At 35.4% G+C, this 19676-nt stretch overlaps 1 protein-coding gene across 4 annotated transcripts in view; it reads right to left on the bottom strand.

Moving 5' to 3' along the window:
• The window catches only part of CCSER1 (coiled-coil serine rich protein 1), a 1114085-nt gene that overhangs the window by 527365 nt on the left and 567044 nt on the right, over positions 1-19676 (bottom strand). The window lies entirely within an intron of this gene.

Consider the following 19676-nt stretch of genomic DNA (forward strand, 5'->3'; position numbering starts at 1 on the left):
GCTGGCACCATACCCTGCTCGCTGCGCCATTTGTCATGCGGGGAGGCCTGCAGGGTCTCTGCTCCCGCTCCCCACATAAGAACGCAGGATATGGTGAGGCCAAAAAGGAACAGCCACGGAGCCATAGGTAGGGGAGTCATACCACTATATTCTCTCTGGCGGCACTATACTCTCAATGGAGGCTGGATCCACATTGTCCGCAAACCGCCATCCACACTCACCAGCCCAGCCGCGATCTTCTTGCTAGCCCCCATTTTTTCTCTCTTCTCTTCTAGCATAGCCACAGCAGTTATATTAGTGGCCAATGGCTCACTGGTTACAGCTGACGGCCAACTAGCCACAGCTGATGGCCATGCAATCACAGTTGGCCATTTACTACCTGAGCCAGCACCTGTCTATGTGAGGCCGAGAGCCTGGAAACTACTTTCTGGGGCTCTGCCCCCACAGTGGGCATATTGGGTGAGAGGGGGACGAGAGAAGCAGGAAGTGAGGAGATGCAGGACGCAGACCTAGGTTGGAGCTCTGAGATCCCTTCATTCTGGAGCTACCGCAGCTGTGGTAGAGGGAAGACTTCAGACTGCTAGGGCTCCGCTTATGGCCCACAGTCCCACCTGAGGGATTAGCATATAACACGGCTGAATCTAATGATCATGAGACCTCAGAGCAAAGACTGAGGGAAGAAGGTTGAAAATAGTGATTTAAGCCCTTACTGCCAAGCAGAGAATGGAAGCGTCAGGCATGGAGCCTAGCAGACCTGTCCCACCCTCCCAGAGCTCGCCCCACCCCCACCTGCCCAGTGCTAGAAGCTAAACTGTAGCAGTGTCAGATTAAAATAACAGAATATTTGCAGTTCTGAGAACTGCAACCCGCAGCCACAGACTCTCAGCCCAACTAGTTCTGGCGAAGGGGAGGGAGCCTTGGGTGCAGAACTGGCTGTGGTAGAGGTCACTGCCATTGCTCTGGGCCATCTATCACAACCCACTTTGCCCCTGCCTCCACCTATCTGGGCAGATCCCGGCAGGAGTAAACAGAGCAGATGAAACACATGGGTCCTGAATCTGGTGCAGCAAGAACTTTGGAACTTCAGAAGCTTTCCACATCCCCAAATGAGGGCAGTCCCCTGAGAACCAGGCAATGTGTTAACCGAGGAGAAGCTCACCTTCCAGGGAATCCCCACATTTTGTGAGAAGCTGGAACAGTGCAGAGAAAATACAACACTACAGCATGAGAGAGAATTATAGGCTGCAGTTGGAAAGAAAATAAAGCATCTATCAACACCTACTGGAAAACAAAAGAAAGACATCTTCCTAACAATCTGTTGCAGAACCGACTCTTGTACATGCCTAGGAAGAGAAATAATAATTCACTAATTGTCATGAATAATCAAGGTAACAAGGCAGCTCAGAAAAAAAAAAGAAAAGCCTCCAGAAAACGAACTTAAAGACATTGAAATATGTGACTTAAATGACAGAGAATTTGAGATTGCAGTTCTGTAAAAAACTCAACAAGATGCAAGAAAACATAGACAGGCAGTATAATGAACTCAGAAATACAATCAAAGAACAAAATGAAAATTTTACCAAAGAGATTGAAATTTAAAAAAAGACCTAAAATAATTTCTGGAGATTAATAACTACATAAAATAAATGAAGAATGAAATAGCCAGCTTAGGTAATAGAGCTGACCAGATGGAGGAAAGAATCAGTGACATCGAAGATAGAAATCTGGAAGTTACACAGATTGAAGAAGAGAGAGACTTGAGAGTTAAACAAAATGAAAGAACTCTACAAGAACTTTCTGACTCCATCAGAAAGAGCAATATAAGAATAATGGGCATACAAGAAGAAGAGAGAGAGACGGGAACAGAGAGTATATTCAAACAAATAGTCGACGAAAACTTCCCAAACTTGTGGAAAGAACTGGATCCTCGAATCCAAGACACAAATAGAACACCTAATTACCTCAACCCCAACAGGCCTTCTCCAAGGCACATTTTATGGAAGCTGTCAAAAACTAACAACAAAGAAAGAATTCCCAAGGTAGCCAGGGAAAAGAAGACAGTAACGTACAAAGGAAAGCCCATTAGATTATCATCAGATTTCTCAGCAGAAACTCTACAAGCCAGGAGGGAGTAGACTCAAATATTCAAACTATTGAAAGGGAAAAATTATGAGCCAAGAACAATATATCCAGCAAAGATATCCTTTAGATATGAAGGAGGAATAAGAACCTTTCCAGACATACAGAAGCTGAGGAAATTTTCTGACACACAATCTGTGGTATAAGAAACACTGGAGGAGGCTATTCAACCAGCATAAATAGGGATAATTTGTGAAAACAAAAACATAAAACGGGAGAGAGTAAAGGTCTGAATCAACATAAGGGAATGGAGAAAGTAAGTATGCTGAAGAAAATAGAATACTCTAACTATGAGATTATATATATATATATATATATATATATATATATATATATATATATATATATATATAAATAAACATAAACTTAAATGTAACCACTCAAAACACAAAAAAATCCAGAATTGAAATATATAACATAATAAAAGAAGAAACAGAGGGGTGGGGGAATCATAGAATACCACCACACTGAAATAATAGACTACAACAAAAAGGCAAAGAAACAATGGAGACACAGTCCTACCAGAAAACCAAGGATAGAATTCTAGCAAATCGAATGCAACAATGCATTAAAAAAAATTATACATCACTACCAAGTGAGGTTCATCCCAGGTGCACAAGGATGGTTCAACATACGCAAATCCATCCATGTGATACACCACATAAACAAAATAAAGGACAAAAATCATATGATAATATCAATTGATGTAGAAAAAGCGTTTGACAAGATACAACATCAATTTATGATTAAGATACTTAATAAAATCGGTATAGAAGGAAAACACCTTCACATAATAAAGGCCATATATGACAAACCCTCAGCTAATATATAATTAATGGTGAAAAACTGAAGCCCTTTGCTCTACGTTCAGGAACACGACAGAGCTGTCCCCTATCACCTCTGCTTTTCAACATAGTCTTGGAAGTTCTTGCTAGAGAAATCAGGCAAGAGAAAGAAATAAAAGGCATCCACATTGGGAATTTTCACTCTCTGCAGATGACATGATGCTATATATAGAAAACAGTAAAGACTCCACCAAAAAGCTGTTATAAGCAATAAACAAATACAGTAAAATTGACGACTACAAAATCAACGTACAAAAGTCCATTGCATTCCTATATACTAACAATGAAATCTCATAAAAAGAAATAAAAAAAATTATTTTCCAATTGCAGCAAAAAGAATAATATACCTAGGAATAAACTTAACCAAGGTTGTGAAAGACCTAAATGCTGAAAACTGTAAGACATTTTTAAAAGAAATTGAAGAAGACACAAAGAGATGGAAAGACATTCCATGCTCATGGATTGGGAGTGTCAACATAGTTAAAATGGCCATATCACCCAAAGCAATATACAGATTTAATGTAATCCCCATCAAAATCCCAATGGCATTTTTTAAAGAAATAGAACAAAAAAAAATCATCTGATTTTTATGGAACCACAAAAGACCCTGAATAACCAAAGCAATCCTAAGAAGAAAGAATAATGCTGGAGGTATCACACTCTCTGACTTAAGCTTGTACTACAGGGCAACAATAATCAAAACAGTGTGGTATTGGCAGGAAAACAGGCACACAGACAGATGGAACAGAATTGAGAACCCAGAAATAAATCCACATAAATATGGACATATAATTTTTGAAAAAGAAGCCAAAATGTACCATGGAGAAAAGACAGCCTCTTCAATAGATGGTGCTGGGAGAATTGGAAAGCCACATGTAAAAGAATGAAACTAGACTGCTGTCCGTCACCTTGTACCAAAATTAACTCAAAATGGATCAAAGACCTAAACATAAGTACTGAAACAATAAAATGCATAGAAGAAAACATAGGTACTAAACTTATGAACCTTGGGTTCAAAGAGCATGTTATGAATTTGACTCTAAAGGCAAGGGAAGTAAAAGCTAAAATAAATGACTGGTACTATATCAAACTAAAAAGCTTCTGCATAGCAAAAGAAACCATCAACAAAATAAAGAGGCAACCAACTGAATGAGAGAAGAATTTTGCATACAACGCCTCCGATAAGGGTCTAATATCCAAAATATATCAGGAACTCATACAACTCAACCACAAAAAGACAAATAATCCAATTAAAAATGGGCAGAGGACCTGAGAGGACATACAAATGGCCAATATGTAGACATATGAAGAAATGCTCAACATCACTAATCATCAAAGAAATGCAAATAAAAACTACAATAAGATATCACCTCACATCAGTTAGAATGGTTATCATCAACAAAACAAATAGTAACAATGTTGTAGAGGCTGTGGAGAAAAAGGAACCCTCATACACTGTTGGTGGGACTACAGACTGGTACAGCTGCTATGGAAGGCAGCGTGAAGGTTCATCAAAATATTAAGAATAGAATTACCATATGAACCAGCAATACCTCTCCTGGGTATCTACCCAAAATATCTGAAAACATTTATCGATGAATACATATGTGCTCCAATATTCTTTGCAGCTTTATTTACGGTGGCCAACACTTGGAAGCAACCAAAATGTCCTTCTATAGATGAATGGATAAAGAAGTTGTGGTATATATACACAATGGAATATTATTCTGCCATGAGAAAAAATAAAAAGTACCATTTGTATCAACATGGATGGATCTTGAGATTATAATGCTAAGTGAAAAAAGTCAGACAGAAAAAATAGAGAACCATATGATTTCATTGATATGTGGTGTATAAAACTGAAAACAACAAAAGAACAAGACAAACAAATGAAGAAACAAAAACTCATAGACACAGATAATAGTTTAGTGGTTACCCGAGGGTAAGGGGGGCCAAGAGTGGTAGATGAAGGCAAAGGGGATCAAATATGTGGTGATAGAAACAGAACTGACTCTGGGTGGTTATCACACAGGGTAATGTATAGATGATGTATTACAGAATTGTATACCTGAAATCTATGTAATTTTACTAACAATTGGCACCCCAATAAACTTTAATTTAAAAAACAACAACAACAAAAAACAAACATAAAACAGCTCTTTTAAAAATATGTATTTCCAATGTCTTCTCAATTCCTAGTTTTTAAAGTATTTTCACACATACTTGCTCACTGATTTTCACAGCAGCCCTGTGACATAGGAAGTTCAGGCATTATGTTACCATTATAAATGAATTTTTTTTTTTTTTAAGTTCAGGAAAAATGACTGATATAAAACATTTAGTAAGTTTAAATGTATGTAGCATCTCCATGTTCTGCTAAATATCAATCTTTATGTTCAGAATTTTATTCTCTGTCTGTGGTTTTAAGGCTTTGTGTGTTCACATGTGAGCAAGGTTACAGAGACAGATTACCTGTCCATGTCCTTTGGTAAATTTGTGTCAATAACTTTGCTCCTTATCATGACTAAGGATTATACCTGATATAAATGCAATCTTCATATTTGGAAAGAAACCACTGAATATTGGAATTAGCCTCCCTGGCTAATAGTTCAAAGAGTCTTCAGCCTGTGTCTTATGGTGCATATTTAAAACCAGACCTGACCTCAATGAAGGGCAAAATATTGTGAGCTGGAAGTCCCCTTCCCACTGCCTCCACCATTACCTTTTCCAGACCTTTATTTCCCACACTAGTCATTTTATTTAGACAATGAAGAGACAAAGAAGCGTCCATTAAAATGAAAATATGAGAGAATATTTTAATTCTTTCAAACTGGAATGTTCAAACTGGGAATTGGCAGTGCTATGCCCATGAAGGATTTCAGGAAGTGATATAATGGGGTACGTGTTCACACACATGGAATGCTCAGAAAGACAAAACAAAACAAAATATGTTAGAGGGAAAGTGAAACCTCTGGAAGTAATGCCATCAAAGATATTTGGAGGAACACTTTTTTTTGAAAGCATCATTTTTGGTTATGTCTGGAAGGTAATGGAATGGCCATTGCAGCTCTACAAAAATGCTAACACTAGTAGAAACTTACATGGTATTCTAAATGGTTCAGAATTACTAATTCACGTAATTCTCAACAACTACTATGTATTATTTTAATTTTTACATTAGAAATCTGAGGTATAGGTGACTGTAAGACCTGATTCAAGGTCACAGTAAGTGACATAGCTGACATTCAAATTCAGAACATCAATCTCCAGAGTACATACACCTCTCCATTGAGAAAAACTTAATATCTGGAGAGAGCCCTATTCCTGACGATAAGAGGGACCCAAAAAACAACTAAAATGTAAATGCAAAGTTAGGAAATATGACCACACTTGGCTTTATCTCCTATAAAGGCCATATTCTTTTCAGTTGTTTACACTTTTGTCCAGGTAACAGGCAAGATGAGCTGAGGCAGATTACTGTTGCTGCAGAAGTCAACTCCAGAAATACTGGTTCACAGGCGAGTTGGGAAAGGACAAGAGATAAGGAGGTCAGGACATGTTTTCTACTCCTACTGGCAATGAAGGCTGCACTGAGCAAATCAAAAGTAATTTTGCAAACTTTGATTATTTCGCTAATTTTAAACAGAGCAAGCTTTTCACCTTTACACATGTCATGAGGCACCTTGGTGAGCCAGAAATGGAGTTTTGATCCTGGAAATAATACTAATGTATTTTGTCTAGAAAACAATTCTCTCAAACTCAACTCCCTCAATTTTTATACACACACACACATATACATATATATACATACATACATACATATATATGTATGTGTGTATATATATATATATGGAATTGGATTATGGAATTCACCTCAGTGTACATTATTTTGATACATGAAGAAATGGAGCGCTGAAGAAGAGGTGGATGATACATGAACCAAAGGATTTTACACTCTAGCTGTTAAAACAACTCTGAGGCAAAAGGAATTCCATAATTGTAATCCCATAATAATAAAGTTTTTTGAATACACCAATAAATGACGAATTTATTTTGATTGAAAAGATTTATGATAACTCTAAGAGGACACAGTGCTTGAGTAATGTTGAAAGGAAAAAGAGTATTTAAAATACTGGTTAAGAAAACACACACACACACACACACACACACACACACACACACACACACACACGATGGCCAGATCAGATTTTGTAACTGAGTATAGTTTAGTGATATATGGATGGGATTGGATTGGGCTCCAAATGTCATACTAGAGGCATCATGTATTAGGGAAAACAAATGTTCCTGAACTGAGAAATGATGATTAGATAGATGTTATCTTATTGAGAACAAACTCTATTGGAGATCTTCTGTTTGTCATTCAGCTTTAAAATTCTATGATTTTATGACTAATAAGGAAGCAACTCGGTCACAGTTCTTTTTTTAATGTCTTGAAATATTATCGTATCAGCCTATTGCACTGATTCATGTCTGTTGTGCTGCCAACACATAATTTGGGCAACTATTTTCTGATCATAAGTGATGGAATTATTTTAGCTCATGAACTGCTTTAACAACAATATTTAGGGCAAACTGCTATGAACCACTGGAGTTACAACAGTTTTAAAATTAGGTTTATGTTAAAATAAATGACAATCTTAATGGTATTATCAGTCCTGCTAGTTCAAGACTTTGGGAGTACAAACAGAATGAGTGAAAAGAGAGCTTTCCAAGTCTTTCAGTTAAGGAGGAAAAAAGCTTCCTAGGCAGAGGGTGAGATGAAGGGCAATCATTTTGGTCTTTCTTTTCTGCTAACTCCTTTGCTTTGCAGATTTAACGACATTTTAAATTTGAAAAGAAGCAGGCAGGGTTATCACAATGGAAGAAGTAAACAACACTCTCAAAGCACAATATTCATGACTTTTTAAATGTATGTGCTATTGGAAATACTGTCACGAAATTAAGAATTTGTAGTTTTGCTTTGCATAAGTGAAATACCATTGTGAATCCACTCCATTTTTCTTGTATTTTGACTGGTTACATTCCATTAAACTATATTCCACAGAATGATTTTTAATATGCCCGCAGAAAATTTGCAAATGACTAGGCTTCCTGTGCACTGACCTTCGCTCTTCTTTCGAATCTGCAGTATGGTTCATTTTTGCCAAGCTGTTGAAACATTTGTGGTATAATGAATCAAATTAAAGCAACCAGCTGTGATGTTTAACTTAAGTGAAAAGTTTATGATCTACAACTATGTAATACCTTAGGGGATCACTGATATTGTATGTAACTGTACTACGGTGACATGCAAGATGTGTTACAAAATGCCCATAAAATGTCATATATTTTATCATATAAAGCCGTTTGGATTTCAGGTTTAAAAAGAACACCATCATTTATCCAAAAATGTATATCAGAGGATAAATGAATGGACTTCAACATCATTCTCTAAGTACAGATGAGATATAAAGTAATTTATTCTCATGTGTCACAGGAGAGGTTCTTTGTTCTATCCTCCATTGTTTATAATGAAGTTCCTACATTATTTACAGACATTCTAGAATTTAGAAATGTCATTAACTGTGAGGCTCAAGTCTGCTTATCAAATTTCTCATTGTATGAAAGTGAAGGCATTTAATAACCCCCAAAACAAAAGGCTATTCATTTATCATTCCCTTTTCTTTGTCAGACATGACGCACGATGCATTGTTCAAGTGGCACAGCCGACACAGCCTGCTCCATGCCATAGTTCATTAGAGAACTCAAGATTTTGAGAAAGAAACGCTGTATTTTCTTTTTTAAATTGGGCATTGGATTTTCTAAGTCGCTAAATAAGATAAAGAAAAACAAAACAAAACAAAAACAAAAAGATGATAAGTATGGCTGTAAAGAATATCAACCTGTGATTTACATAGTCAGCTATAAGCATTTGTTGAATTCATTTTTATGGCATATTTCGATATAACTAGGAATAGGTACTGAAGAAAGTGAAGTGATTTCTCAAGATCTTTGGGGGCGAAGTGGGGGCAGGGAAAACAGTAACAGCTGGTAAGATCTAGATCATTTGATGACCTGGCCAAATACCCCATCCACAAGATTAATATCAAAATAGAAACCCAATGGCATGATATTTTTATAGAAACAAAAACTTCTGGGTTGAAAGACATAAAATATTTTTATAAGGATAAGGGGAAAAAGGAACATTTTAAATAAGTATAGAGGTTGGTCCATAACCACTAGCTTATTTGCTTATTTTAAAAACTTCAAATGTAAACTCTTGAATGATTTGTGTCTGTAGATAAAGGATTTATGTAATCATATCATAAAAAATATTTTTATGACTTTTAAAATATTACCTAAAGCTGTGCCTGGAGATAACGAACTGTAAGGGGAAAAAAAATGCTTCAACAGCAATTTTAGGTAAAAGGAAATATTATTCAATACCTCTGACTAGGTACATAGTTAACTATTAAGTTGAAAGTGGAAGGAAAGCTAAATGTGAAGGAATTATTCACTTTTCACTACATCAGCATTCTCTTTCAATTTGAGAACAGATTAAAAAAGAAAAAAGTTGAAAGATAAATTATTAACACATACTTAGAAGTATAATGCTATATGTAATTGTTTGCTTACATTTTTGAAAATATAATTAAAATAATGCCAGTTACTAGACAATGCATCTTGATAAATCTGAAATATGGGAATAGCCCACTGAGACTCTGAATGCCATCTGTCAGTATCAGGGGCAGAGAGAATAATACAACCAGTATAGAAAGGTCAAAGTTCTCCAATTTTTAGGTTAATATTTTCTGTTTGTCCCCAAATGTTTGCTATAAAAATTACACTACCATTTGTTTCTTCTAAAAAAAAAAAAGTACTTATGTATACATTTCAGAAGGTAATGTTCATTTAAGTTATTCTTAGTACCAAACGTTAACTGTGCATATTCAACATGATTATTGGTCAAAGGACATAATAAGTCATGTATGTCCTAATAAAATTTAGAAAAAATAATGATCCGGCAATCAGAATATCAATTAACAGTAGAGATCTGTAGGGGATATTAAGGTACACATAATTTTAGAGGTTTTGGTTTGGTATCAACAAGAATTGAATACCAAAAATGAAAATCAGAGACATCAATTTGATGGGAGCTTTTAAGGCAACCTGAGTCCTGATTGAAGCATTTGGAATTCACATTAAATATATAACAATGAATGCTTTGTTTTAATATTTGTCAAAATTTTACGCATTACTAATTATACTGAACTGAAGAGTTATAGCAAGGGTCTAGCTACAAAGAAGTTTATAATCAAGAGCTGTTGTTTACAGTTAGAAACAAAAATAAATTATTGAACATCTACTGTATGCAAAGGATTTATTTAAGCCCTGTGTGAAAGAAAAAGCATAAATGTAGAATCTCTGTACTTCAGAATTATGAAATCTAGTTAAAAAGATAAAACTAACAGGAAACACAATAATAATTAGTATGACTATATAACCTAAAATCAGTTGCTAAATTATAGGAGAGAAAGATCAACAGAGGCTGCAATAATCACCTAGGGTTTTATACAGGGAGCATGATACTGCTCAAATTTTTCATCCATTTAATACAACATTAAGCCACAGAAATTGATACCTAAAAGAGTAATTTGATTATTTTTCTTAATGAAGATACGTCTCAGTATTCTGTCTGAGTGTATACACATATACTATCTTGTTAACATAACATTTCAGCCACTTACAAATGAAGTGCATGCTCAGTTAAGTATCTTCAACCACCATCTCTCTTAATGTTAATATGAAAATCTAAATGTAAAAGTTGCTAATTCTAACTTTCTATTATTTGCTATTAATTTACCATATGAAGACTCATGTGTTTGTTTGCTCACAAAAATTTAAAATGCACACTTTATTTTCTATTAAAGACAACTATTTCAATGCTATCAGGGAAACTAGTGTTAATCCAGACAAAAATATCTCCTTGAGTTTAGAAAATGTTGTAATATAATAATTTATGTGTGTCTTTCAGTCTTTCATCTAGAAGACATTAAGAACCTGTTTGAAGAAAAATAGAAATCAATGAATACTTTTATAAATTTAAGGCTGTTTTTAAGGAAAATTACAGGGTTACTATGTTTAAATCACGTCTAAAGCAGATCAGTCTTAGTTTTGTCCTCTATAAAAGGTGACAGTAATAATTTCTACTTTATAGAATGGTTGTAAGTAGTACATTTTTACATAAATAAGAAATTTAGGATTACAGTTAGTACATGACGAGAGCTCCATAAATCTTAGCTGCTATAAATATTATTACTATGATTGTCATTGTTCAAAGTTACTGTCGGTGCCTTAAACAGGAATGGACAAAGTAAATAGGGATATTTTTCTTGTGAAGCATATTATAAAATGCAGAATATTGAGGTGGATGGTACAAGATGGTGGCATAGAAAGACCCTGAACTCATTTCCTTGCATGGACAAAATAAATTTACAGCTATATATGAAATAATTAACTATGTAGATGAAAAAAGACCTGAAAACTAGCTAGATAAATAGCATATCCACAACAACAACAAAAAAAGGGCTGTATCAAGATGGGTAGGAGTGGCAGTGACACGGTTCTCACTATAAACCCCACCCCAGGCATGGCAACCCACGATTGGGAGGGATCTCAAAAATATAGAACTTCCCCTGAGCAGTGACGAGCTTGTGTCCTGGTCTGTCAGGCCCAGTGGCCAGCTTTGGACCAAGCCGGAACTTTACCCGGCACCTCTAAAGACGACACACCGAAAGGGCAGCCTGAGCAGGCACCAGAGCCCCACTAAGTGAACCCTGCTCTGTAGGGTCAGCCCATGCACAACAGCTCCTCCACTGTAGTCAAGGACAGTCCTCACAACCAATCAGCTTGAGCATCTATCCCACCCATTGACGTGCAAATAGCAATGGCGTCTCAATTACAATAAGAGCCACACACAAGGGACACACTTGGAGCACCTGGCTCTGGTGACCAAGGAGACTGCACAACTGGGTCCAACAGGACACCTACTAAATAAGGCCACTCTACTAAGCCTGGGAGGCATAGCAGCCCTACCTAATACATAGATACAAACTTAGGGAGGCAGCCCACAATGGGGACACAAAGAAATATTTCCCAAGTAAAAGAACAGAACAAAGCTCCGGAAAAAGAACAAAATAGAGATTCTAGGCATTTAAGTAATTTGCCAGAGTTACCCTGCTTGTAATACCAAGGCCATGATTCAAACGCTGATGTATGTGGATAGAGCTCTTTAAAGGGAGACCTCTTCATCACTATGGTAATCTTTTTCTTCGCATCCTACTCAAAGTTTTCTAGAAAAAAGCATCTGAAAAATACCATCTGGCTAGATAACCCAAGTCTCTAACCTACTTAATAGATATATCTGAAAATTAGGTCTGTTTAAAATTAAATATAAAAATGATTTTTTTGAGGGGAGGAAATTTAAAGAATTGTGATATATTAATAAAATGAAGTATGAATTAAAACTTTTTATGATTAGAAATCTCTAGTTTTCAAAAATTAGGAAAATTAATTTTGATTGGTCATTCAAAATACTCATTTTTTGCATTCTTACTGGTTATAGTAAGAAAATCCATAGTTAGTTTCTTTATTAAATTAAAAGTAGTTAAATATGTATAAACATGTCAAAAGTGATTAGCTGACAGTTATCTGAGCTCCTTTGTTGTCTATTGTGGAGTTGTAAGAGTGTGGGGTATGTGGTGGGAAATACTCCTAGTACTAAGGTATTGTGAGGCTTGGTTATGAATTGCCTGTAAAGCCTTTCACATTTTGGCAATAGTAAGTCATCAAAAGTCTTCTGCATACTGTGTAGAATACAGTGGGAGGGGAATGAAATGTGGATAGAAGGAACCTGGGTAATTTAATGTTCAAGGTGAGAAAATATGGGGAATTGAGAATAGTTTGAGAGTGGTGTTTATCCTATGTAAACTGATTAGCTACATGGCATCTTACAAAATTGCACATCACATCCAAACTCTTTCTACCTATTAGGAAATTTCCTATGCGATAGATTCAACTTGTAGACTAACATTTAAGTCTAAATTTGATTAGGGTTATCGTAACAAGAAAAGTAAAAGATATACGAAAAGACAGGAGGGCATCAATAATTAGATTCCAAATTGTGGGTGCAGATTTTGGCTAATGCCTGTGCAATCGTATTGCTCTTCTATGCTAATTTTCTTTCATATGCAGACATCCTTTTCTGGGAAGTAACTGAAAAAACCTTTTGTAAAATATGATGAATGCTTCTTTGCCTTTGTAATTTGCCTCATTACTTTAACTACTAACTCATTTACAACATGCTCAAATATTTTCTCAAAGCAAATTAGTCACATTAGTAAATGATTTCTAATTATCAGTAGTTTTATAAGGTTAGCAGCAGTAGCCTTCGGCAAGCAGAAGAGGGAAGAGAGGGCTAAGAAGAAAGAATGGGAAAGAATGTAAGTACAGTGTTTCCTCAAAAATAAGATCGGGTCTTATATTAATTTTTGCTCCAAAAGACACGTTAAGGTTTATGTTCAAGGGGTGTCATCCTGAAAAATCATGCTAGGACTTATTTTCTAGTTAGGTCTTATTCTTGGGAAAACATGGTATGTGTTATGGTGGAAAGACGAGGAAATAAACGATAACAGGAAGATAAAGTTGTATTGTTATTTTTTAATTGCCCCCCAGAAGTTTAAATATATGACTTATAGTGTCCTTCAAAAATTATTTTAAGAGCTGTGTAGCGAGGCAAAGAAAAAGAGATGGGCGTGATGCTAGAGAGAGACAATATGAATCACTCTATTATTGATGTACCGTATGTCTACTGGCTGCCTCGATGAGTGTATGAGACACTAACTCTTTCTTTTCTTTTTTTAAATTAAAGTTTATTGGGGTGACAATTTTTAGTAAGAGACACTAAGTTTTAACAATAGTGTTTTCATAACATGCAACAAATTGCCAGCAAAGTTATCAGAGATATCAGTCTGAACATAAACGTTTTATAATCTCCTCAGGTATGTCCTCTCAGCTGTTGCAGTCACATGACTACCTAACTTCTAATTAGTATGAATTAATGTTCAATTGGAGATGAAATTGTCTTTTCACTGTTCAAAAGGTCAACTCTGTCTAAATAAAGCTATGTCAAATTGAAATGAAATAATCTTAAAGGAAATTCTAAAGAGACTTTTTGGTATCATCTTCCTTACTCTCTCCCCTTTATTCATAACTACTGGAAAAACATTTGGTTTTTTAGTGAGTATCAGAATAAATTCGAGCCGATTCCTGTCAGCATACTGCTATATCCTTGGGCAACTTACTTGTCTGTATTACATTTACTATGTCTATAAATAACATCTATTTTACATGATTTCACACACACACAAAAATATATTGGATTCATAAAAATGAGAAATTGCTTAGATTAAAAATTAAAAAAACACACAAAAATGACTAAGGGCTTTATAATTTTGACATATTTTGAAGCATATGAAAATATATATATATCTTGATATTTAATAGGAAAAATCTTTTGAGATTACCTAGCCCAGGTCATAGACATGTCATTAATTACACGTCTTTTGTAACACAGTCTATGTGAAGGCATTGGCAATATTTGCAGCTAATATGGACATGCCATAAACAGGTAACCCATCTGATATACAATAGACTAGGCCCACACATTTATTAATCCAGATACTGTACCTTGGTTCTGGGAACAATGATCAGGAAAGAAATACTACTGCTCTCATAGATTTTCAGAGAATGTTACTGCATGAATAGATCTGTTTTCCACTTGAAACTCAAATCCAACTTTTTCTTTTTCTAAAATAACTTGCAGAATAAAAGAATCTATCACAGAGGCATATATAAAGCATGTACAGAGCTCTCAGATTAAGAACTGTGGGAAGAAGCAAGCCTGTGACAACATGAATCGGGTGAACTAGAAGTCAGTTCATAAGGAGAAAATGGAGATTAGGGTCCTAATACAAAAACGTGGTCTCCCAACACAGATCACTGGGGTAGAGAAATGTTCATTAAAAGGCAATAAGCAGAGGTGGACAGAGCAGAAGGGAATCTGGTCCAGAGATTTTCTTGGTCGCCTAAGTGGCAAAGGGCATTTTTTGGGGCCTAATGTCAAAGTAATGCTACTTAGAACTACAATTCTGCTACTCAGAATAAGCAAAATATATTTATCAGGTTTCAGAAAATGAAGATTTAACAAAGTGTTTTCCGTCCCCTTCCTCCTTTCCTTCTGTCTATTTCTTTCATTCACTCTTTGTATTTTCTGATTGTGTATGTTACAACCTCCAAATGTATGGCATTCTCTGGGATAGTAACAATAGCTAATATACAACAATGATTACAATTACACTACATTGTTAAAGATGACTAAGCAAATAAACTTAGTTTCCTGTGTGTGTGTGTTTGGGAGGGGGTAGTAAGGAAAGTAACACAAAGAAAAATAAGGGATAAGGAAAGGAAACAATGAGAACATATATGATCAAATTTATTTTTATATTAGCAGTTAATGAGACATGATGTGTAAACGTATAATCTGATTGAAAAAGAAAATAGTTATTGAACTGGTGAGACAGAAGAAAATAATGATTTCTGTGAATAATATATGTTTAAACATTTCAGGAACTTGCTATTTCTACCTCACAATTATAAAATGTTAATAAAATAATTTCCAAGAAAATTAACTTAAAGAAAGTATTATATCCATGTATTCCCTAAAAAGGCAAAAATATTGCACCCCAGTAATAATGAGAGCTGGGAAGTACTATGTCAAGATTTATCTTCTAAATCTACAGTTTAATAATAAAAAGGAGAGAAGACATACTGATGTGGTAAATAGTGGCCTCAATTCAAAACCAGGCCAGTTTGTTAAGAGCATTAATATTTTGAATAGTAATTGCATTTTCCTGGAGCCCAGCAACATAACATAGAATGAACGTTCATCTCTATTTTGCAACTTTAGTCATGAAACAAAACTTTTTATGTCCTCATGTTACACTGTCTGATTTCCATCTCGAAGATAGGGTGAGATCGGGGAAAACCTCTATGGTTGGAGTAATATAAAAGTGCCTTCATATCATCTTCAGATAATAAGGGATATCTCACGCTTAGTAGAACTAGTTAAGAGAACTGTACTGTGACATTTTGTTGTCTTAAAAGGTACAATCAAAGTTACAGTTACAGAAGGCATGAGAAGGGGCATCCATACCAGGGCCACCATTTGATCAGCTGTCATTCCTAAAAAGAAAGAATCCTGATTTATTTGGGAAACAGCCAAAATGCTTCACTGAAATGTTTCCTTAGAGAGTAATTGACTTTTACTTCAGAAGAGGAACCATATGGTAGGTTGTGTCTAACATAATTATTTATTAGTCTTGGGGACATAGCAGCAGCCCAGACTTTTTTAAAGTACATGTCATGTACATATAAGTACACAATCAAATTGATAACATATATTTTTATGCTGAGAACCTCTTGAGTCTCCTTTAGTAAATAACTAAATCCTATTTCACAAAATTTTTTTAAGGCAATGTGCTCAGAAATGTGTAATAATTGTTCAATAAATGATTTATATTTTTAATGTTTTACATGTTAGATTTGAAACTACCTGCTCCCATTCTAGTCTTTATCAAGTCTCTATTCTTGACTATTAGTCTCCCATGACTGCACCCTTCTCTCATACCACCAACACCACTGCTTAATCAACATTATTCTAGCAGAAAAAGAGAATGGACGCAGAGCTATATTAGGAGATCTGTGGTTTTCATCATATGTAATACTGTTCTGTCATTTTTTCATGGACACTTGCTTAATGAAATGGTTAATTTTTTGTACTTTTTCTAACTTCAAACAAAGATACTAATTCATTAAAAGTAAGTAGTAAACAAGCATTTTACTATATTTATATGTTTTTAAAATACGAAAACTCCAAAACCTGTTACGTGTGAACTTACAAGATTATTTTTTATCCTAAAATGTAACCTCTCAGTTATTTAAATGAGTAAAATAAGTATAACTCTATAGCTCATGTCTATAACACTAAAACATGAATCATCTACATGATAACACTGTTATTGCTTTTGAAATCTAGTCATTAGAATCATAAGCTTGCAGCCCTTCAGAGACTGATTTAAATACACATTACATCCCTTAGTGCTTAGCATTCAGATTTCTTATTGAGTTCAAATTTTGTAATTTCTCATGCCATTAGTAGATGACTCTGCATTCAATAATAAATCTGAAAGCTCAAAGATTTGATTTTTTTCTGCATTTTAAAAGTCTAACCTAATTTCTTTTTTAAGATTTAATCCCCCTGAATTAGTTTCTATCACTGTATCCTGTTTGTCTCCTGAAAGGCACATATCCCAGTTCAAAAATATGTATTTGTTTAATTTATTATTTTATAAATTTTATTAAGTTATAATTAACATAGCTGTAAAATTCATCATTTCAGAATGTACAATTCAGTGGGTTTTCTTTTAGTATAATCACAGAGTTGTACAATCATCACCACTATGTAATTCCAGAAAATTTTCTTCACCCTGAAGAAACACTCTGTACCCATTAGTTGTCATTCTCCAAGCCCCAGTCCTACACCCTTCTGGCAAACACTAATCTACTTTCTGTCTGTATGGATTTGCTTATTCTGGATATTTCACATAAGTGGAATAATACAATAATATATGGCCTTTTCTGTCTTCTTCCATTAAGCTGTTTTCAAGTTTCATCCATGTTGTAGCATGTATCAGTACTTCGTTACTTTTTATCGCTGAATAATATTCCACTATGTTGTGTCCCATGTGATGAGGGTTGTGGGGAGCAAGGAGGGCAGCACAGGGTTAAGAAAAGACAGTAGCCATGAAGAGAGTGAAGCGGGGCCAAGGGGACTCCAGCCTCAAGGACTGGGCACCAAATTGGGCCTACCCATTAGCTTTGATTAGTTAGGTGGGGAAGTAAAGGAGATAAAGCTTGTCAATCTCAAGATCTGTGAAACCCATACATCATAATAGGAAACTGATTCAAGCCAATCACCCTTGCCTGCAGGTAGCTGAACCCTAAATTTCAGGATAAGTACTTCCCCAAGGGACAAAACCTATATGCATATGAATAGATGGAGAGCACCTTATTGAATCTCTCCCCCTGCAGGTTGTGGGAAGGAATGCAGCCACAGAGGCAGAGGCTCTCCTTAGCAGGGGAAAGGTGGGGGGGGGGGGGCTGTGCCCACCTCTATGAACCCCGTGGGTTCTCCTGTTCGTCCCCACTCAACCGCGCCTGGCTTGAGTTATCCCCCCACCCCACCCCACCCCCCGTGGGGAATGTTACTCGTCATTGGCTGACCAGCCATCTTTCTGGGGCCAAACAGGAGATATAAGGTACAAGCACAAAGGTAAAGCAAAGTCCCTGAAAGGATCCATCTCACAGACTCTCCTTGCTTTAGGGGCAGGTACAAGGAGACAGACCAGTAGGCTGCTGTGTGGCACCACTCTATGGATATAACATACTTGTGTATCCATTCATCAGTTGATGGGCATGAAGGTTATTTCCATTTGGGGTTATTATGAATAATTTGCTATGAACATCATGTGCAGGTTTTTGGGTGGGTATGTATTTTCAATGTTCTTGGGTATATACCTAGGAGTAGATTACTGGCTCACATGTTAGCTCTATAACTTTTCAGGAACTGCCAAACTTGTTTCTAAACAGTTATGCCATTTTATAGCCCTACTAGCAATGTATGAGGATACAAATTTCTCCACATTCTTATCAGAATTTGTTATTGTCCATCTTTATTATAGCCATCCCAGTAGGTATCAAGTAGTATCTCATTTCTTTTGATCTTTTAGTCATTTCTCAAGAGCTGTGTGTAGTTGCCTTTTATTGACAATCTGATAAAATCACTATCTCTCACAGCCTTCCTTTTTCCCTCTCTTTCTCCCTTCCTTCCTTCCTCCTACAACAGGAAAAGACGATAAGCAAATGTATAGGGAAGAATCATTTCCTAAGAAAAATGTATCAGTTGTATCCATTCTGTATACTATTTGCATAGATTAAATGCCATAGTAAAATATCTCTAAATTATATAGTGATATCAGATTACACTTTCTTGCTACTTTGCCTAGCATGTAAGCAGAATAAATATGCATATATGCATTTTTCACATTATTTTCCTTTACAGGTACCATTTGAAACTGGAACAGTCATGTCAGCATATCAATAACAATATTACACTATGTTATAAAACACTGCATGCGATGCCAGGGTAATGGATGAACTTATCAAACAATTTATTCTCCACAAAAATCATCCTAATTTCCACAATTATTTTTAAAATTTCAAATTCATTGTATATGTTATTTCTATAAACCTACTAATACATATAAACTAAAGATTTTAAAATTTAAACAATTTTAAAATTAATGTTATTTTCCAGATATAAATCATCTTGTAAAATAGTCTTGCAAACTAATAACTGTAGCAATAACATTTCTAAGTAAACCAAATAAATGCATTAAAAATTAGAAATAAACACTGGTGTATCTAAACAAAACATAACAAAGAAGCTACCAAATGTGTTGAGGCCGATCATCAAAGGAGCTGTATTTTAGAAATAGCATTGGAAAAAGATAA

This window comes from Rhinolophus sinicus, linkage group LG02, assembly GCF_036562045.2.
Source record: "Rhinolophus sinicus isolate RSC01 linkage group LG02, ASM3656204v1, whole genome shotgun sequence".
NCBI lineage: Eukaryota > Metazoa > Chordata > Mammalia > Chiroptera > Rhinolophidae > Rhinolophus > Rhinolophus sinicus.